This window comes from Nuphar pumila, chromosome 4 (assembly GCF_984573655.1).
Source record: "Nuphar pumila chromosome 4, dmNupPumi1.hap1.1, whole genome shotgun sequence".
Taxonomy (NCBI): domain Eukaryota; kingdom Viridiplantae; phylum Streptophyta; class Magnoliopsida; order Nymphaeales; family Nymphaeaceae; genus Nuphar; species Nuphar pumila.
The window spans coordinates 128,338,419-128,344,902 of NC_143252.1; positions in this window are offsets into that span (position 1 = coordinate 128,338,419).

A 6,484-nucleotide genomic window follows, 5' to 3' on the forward strand; every position below is an offset into this window, starting at 1 on the left:
TCCCAGGGAATGACATTCACTCTAACGTACCTCACCCATCGCAGGTTGTCTCACCACTTTTTGGCATCACCCTTCAGCTAGTACATGCCAAAGTATGGTTGCTTGTCCTCAAGCATATGCAGAATGTGAAAAGCTCTCTCGATCTCCTCGACCCAGATCTCAGTTGCCTCTGGGTCAGCCTTCTTAGAGAAGGTTTGTAGATCCAACCTCAAAAACTTCTCAAAAGTGACAACGTCAGGGTTAAGAGTAACCTTGATGGGATGGATGCATGTCGTCGTCTACACCACCTGTGTTTGGATGTGTGTAGTCATCGTCATTGTCATGCTCTTGTCAGTCAACAAGAGCACTGGAAGTCAAAGCTCGGGAATGGGTATACATCTAAAACATAAAAAATTATCAGAATTTTATACCTTAATCAAACCTACCCCCTTAAATTTGATCCCCGCAACAAAACATAATCACACAATCACACCAAACTTCTTTGTTCATACATAAGAAGTTAAATTCAGCTATCCCTACAGTCCACAACATGGAAATTAAACAATTTAACAACAGTAAAGATAAAATATCATGTATCTCTTACTAGTGATGGAGACTGCTTTGGAGTATGAGTCATAACTTTTTGACAAATTCTAACAGAGCTCATATACCAAAAGATAATTTTGTACACAAAAATAGTTCAAATGCAAGACTTTGTGGTTTGGCTCTGATACCAAACGTTAATGACCCCAACTCATCCTTGTTGAAAAGTGATTTTTTTTTAACAATTGCAAAAACCAAAACCCAAGGCTCCGGGGCCTCACAGACTTAACAACTTCTAAACCACAAGGGATCTCTACGTTGAACCATCCAATCAAAAAAACTAATTGCATTAATCAATAATAAAAGTCTAAGAAACAGAAGTAAATTAAAATTTAAAATCATATAGCCACACTATCTAAAAATAACAGAAGTAAGCCAAGCAGTCTCGTAGGCTCCCTGTAGCTGTCGTCCTCATCACTAAGCTTCAGATCCTATAAAAAAATATCAAAAGTATTGGGTAAGAATCAAAGATTCTTTATACAAATTCATCTAAAAATCTAAATAGGCAAGAAAAAGCATAAATCAAATTCATGCAAGTTTTTAGAGAAACATAACTACAACAATTTCATAATTTAATTATCATTCAAGCATTTAAAAGCAATTATCATGTAATAACAATATCTCACCTGAAACAGAACAAGTAAAAATACATAAACTAATGCAGAACAATAAATATGCATGATTTTAATGCACATGTATGAACAATTTATTAAGTTATTATAAGAGTTCTTTTTTGCATGCATGTCCTTATTAAATGCACACAAATTTAGTTTCACTTTTCATTAAAACTCGTGAATACCTAAAGTGAGCATCACAAATTCTCGAAGTTCAAGATAGGTTCCTAGTTGTAGCTTAACAGACAATTTGTATTTTATTACTGAGTTTCATACTTGATCCTTGACTGATATCAAGAATCAATATCATCCATCTGAATATTAGAAATTAACATCTAATGTCGGGACACCAAGAAAATCAACATCCACTGATACCACTTTTTTTGTATATCAATAACAATACTTATATCTATAACACCACCCTCGGGCAAAGTAGCCGAAAACTCCCAAAAATCATGGTCGGGAGGCAAACCACCATATCAGGTTCAGGGGTACAATTGCACATGAAATTTTAGTATCCTCACAATTTTTTCAAAATTGCCATCCAGGATTCCCACATTGTGGAAAGGACATCAAAAAATAACATTAATTATATTGTTTATCTCTTTTATCTTTTTATCAAAAGTCAAATTCTTTACAAAAGAATCATTTTGCAAATCAAAATGCAAAACACCACACAGAATGTTGGCCCATTACAATATTTAACAGTGTAATTTATTCAGAAAGCCAATAATTTCAAATGGAATTTGTAATGCATACAAACAAATCTTAGAGCAACACATGCTTGTGGCCTACATGGCTTACAGTGGTTCACATCTGACCACTAATACATCTTATGCAAAAATCCTCAGTGAACATATAACCACACAATTATTTAAACATGTCCATGATGCACATTCATTCATACACAACGAGAATGTACATATAAAACAAATTGCATATGCATATGAACACTTGCTTGCAACATGCAATTTTCTTTTATGATTCGTCTCATGCATAACATCCAAACATGCACATGATCATGTTAATGCAACATTAATATAAGTTCAAAAATTATGTGCTCATGATATACATATTTATGCCAACATAATATTTAATTTCATGAGCACATGTAAACAATAAACATTTTTGACAATTCGAGCATGCTCGGGATACAGAACATAACTACCGAGCCAAAGCTATGCTACCCCCATACATGGAAAAACACTAGCAGGCTATTGGCAGCATGTTTCTCATGCATAAGCATGCAACCAAAAGCAGTGGACAGCATACAGTCTTACACATAAGTGTGCAACACTACCTTACCCCTACAGCAGCCTACATAACTTATTCATAGAATACATTTAACATCATGATAACAGATCATATGGCAGCAATAAGAACAAATTAATATTCAGCCTAATCAGGACAGCATACAGAAAATTTATTTGACATAATGCTAACATAGATCAAAAATCAAAATTTTAAGGTTGTTTCGATGTCTGCCCAAAAGACACCCTCGAACAACCTAATGGCATTCATCTTATTGCTGGAAAACAAACATGAATGGTCTGTTCTTGACCTACACAAGGGTCGGTTTATGTACCAAGCAAAAATATATTGATCTTGATCAAATTGGCATTAATGGCCTAATCCGATTTTTGAGTTATTTTCTTTCGCGCCATAACAGCCAACTGAACCAATATTATACAAACTTTTGGATAGGCCTCACACATATAAGTGTAATGGCAAAGTCAAGCTTTGATCTCATAAACTCAGTTTTTTTTTAAACTGATTCACATAATCAATCGGCCCGCAATGGCCTGGAGAGATCTGAGCCCAGATCTGTCCATAGCGTGCGACATAGCTTATCGGGAAATACATATCCAAGAAATATGCAAATCATTGCATATAAGCACCAGTCATTTAATCCAAAACATAATCTTTGATTAGGAATCAACCTTGATCAAAACTCACATGAAGCCAATCCAATAATATTCAAACCTATATATAAATAGAATTTAATGACAACCATAACCTGTACAGAATTTTCTGATTCAATAACAACCAGGTCATAAATGTATTCATCATGCTCAAACGTTAGATATAGATATACATATACTTTTGGGCCTAATATCAACCATGAAGATTTTCCATTCAACCCAAAGATAATCAAATTTAACAATAGCACACAAATCAGCAGTTTGCATAGGTAGAAAAATATTTTCAGCAACTCAAATCTTGACCACATATATTCATATACCGAAAAGATTTGTTCTGATCATAGCATAGGAGACTGTCGTGAAACCCAAATCCAAAATAGTCTATGATTCTTCCCAGGCAGCTTGCACAGGTATAAGCCTTCTTAACCCCATGTGATTCAACTCATGCTGGCAATTTTAAGCACGGTCTGATAACAGTTTAAAAAAAATCAACAGATCTAGACCAAATATGCACATCTATGAAGATCGGCAGATCTGTCCATATGTATGTTTGGATAGAACTATCCAGATCTATCCACTGATACTATTGGATAGATCTGTCCAGACCTGTCTACGTGTATTGTTGGACAGATCTGTCCAGATTTGTCCACATGTACATGTGGCAAATCCCAACTTAAGAACATGTTCATAACTGTATTTTGTACTCTTGCTATGCATATTCAGAAAAAAAAAATTGATTGATATACAAAGAGAAAAAACTAGATTTTGATACAGAGATAAATCTGCACACATGTATATATATGCACTTGGTAAGGACAGATTTCATATCCATCTACATAACTGAGGTGTTGAAAAGAAATCTATTTACATACTTCTTTCATTATATACTTTCTTTTCATAATAATAAAAATTAAAACCATGGATATAGACAAATCTAAAAATATATTCACATATATTTTCAGATTTGCGCATGCAGGGAAATGGATCTACATATATATAAATACATAAATATAATAAAATTGGCATTATCTATGTTGTTTTGCAATCAGATTTCCCTTCTTCCTCAAACACTTACACAAATTAGATTTTTACTTAGAGAAATTTGTACCATCAATTAAAAATGAAAAAGACTAAAAATAAACATCAGATGCCCGAAAGGGAAGACCTCACTCCTTCTTTCTTCCTTTCTTCCTTTCTTCCTTTCTTCCTTTCTTCCTTTCTTCCTTCCTTTTTCCTCTCTCTCTCTCTCTCTCTCTCTCTCTCTATATATATATATATATATATATATATAGAAAATGAAATCTAGAGAGAGGGGCGAGTTAGACCATTTTATATAAAAAAATGGTTTTCTAGAGAGAGGATGACGTCCCTTCTCAAGTTTCTCACCCATTTGACTTGAAGATAGAGTTCTATCAGTGTAGAACTCTATCTCTAACCTATTTTCCATTTTTTAACAAATTTATTACATGTAGACTCTTCTAGAATCCCTACATATTAGGTAGAGTTCAAAAAATGTAGAACTTTGCCATACCAAAAATAAATTTTTGGAATTAATTAATTTTTAAGATTTAATTAATTATTTATTGATTATTTATTAGATAATAAAATTTTAAAAAGTTTCAAAGGGTATCTCACTCCTCAAGGAGTCTTCTTAACATGGATTTTAACTTAATTTAACCTTTATATTGAATTTAAAACTTTAAATTGGTTAGAATTGGATTTTAGATCTGAATCCATATCCAAGATCCAAATCTATACCCAATATCCATATGGATCTCAAACTGGACCAGATTCTAATTAATATAGGTCTTGGACTGGGTCCAGGTCTATATTAAATTGGGTCAAACTGAAAGAATCTGATCTGATCCGATCCAATCCAATCCAATCCAATCTAGAACCAGTCACACTAAGGCGGGTCATTTTTTAAAAAATGCAATTTTTGGGCTAACCATAGCTCAAATTCAAAAAAACAAAATATCAATGTTTTCAAAATTTCGAGACGCATATAATGATATAGTACTTGAATTTCGCCTGAATTTAACTCAAATTTTGCTTGATTTTAAATGTCAAAAATTAAAAGTTTTACCGCATCTTAATTGGCTCGTTTAGGTCTTGTCAATGAGACCTGGGCCAAACCCAGACTCAACTGACGCCACCTAAAATCGAGAATTTATCGATTTTACTACAACACTTAGCCAATTTTTTTTAAAATCTCAGAATTTAACATAGTAGAAAAACACACGATATTACAAAGACCCTCTCTCTCTCTCTCTCTCTCTCTCTCTCTCTCTCTCTCTCTCTCTCTCTCTCTCTCTCTCTCTCTCTCCGGTGGAAGACCACCCAATGAGATAAAGGAGGTGAACAAGTTCGTGATGGAACTGGTTCACCGCATGCTGTCACAGCTGGCCGATATGGGACTGGTTCGGGGGTTGTGGTTCCAATAATTTAAAAGATAGTTCCCAAGTCCACACATTGTTTCCTCTTGTTTTGAGAATTGATCCAGTGCAAAACCCAGTTTCACCACAAACTTTTCCCATTGGATTCTTTTAAACCTAGATCTATCCAAACCTTATTTCCTCAACAACTCATTGAACCAACCTATATTCAAAACTTTTCATATTAACCCTGGACCTATCATAATATATTTGGATCCAGTTAAGATTATGTTGGATCCAATTGACTCTAACTGGATTCAAGTGCATCTTGAGTTGGATCTTTATAGTTTGGTCCATGTCTCACATGAAGAGCTAATTGTCTTCATATTGCACCAATTACGGATGATTCGATCAACCTTCTACAAGTGTTTGGATCTTCTTCAAATTAGATCTCATCATTGTCAATGGATCTATGTCTTTCAGAAACTAACAAGGGTTCTTTATTTACTAGGGTTAGAGCATAACTGGAAGAAGCTAAGGCGAGACTAGAATCGAGTGAGTCTTCTCCAACCCAAGGAGAATGATGCATTTGAAGAGGTCAATAGGGTCTATTTAGATCCATTTTATACTTTTGGATTTTTTTTCTTTGATTTAGATCCCTTGTAATGGATATTGAATTTAAATACTTGATCCATATCCCAACTTACTAGTCCATTAAGATTAACAAACTTCTTAATTGATATTTATAAAAAATAGTAGTTTTAAGTCTACTTGAATTATGATTCTTCTCTTATAAGTAACAAGGAGATCTAAGATTAGAGAGAGTTGAGTTGGAATTCAAAATTGTTTTATTTCTAATATTTCCTGCTTTAGTTAATTTCCAGTGATTTCTAGTTAATTTCCTGCAATTTTCATTATATTTCTCGTTTTCTCTAGATAAACTTGCAGTTAGTTAGATTTTCCTGTCGGATTTAGATCACTCAAAACAATT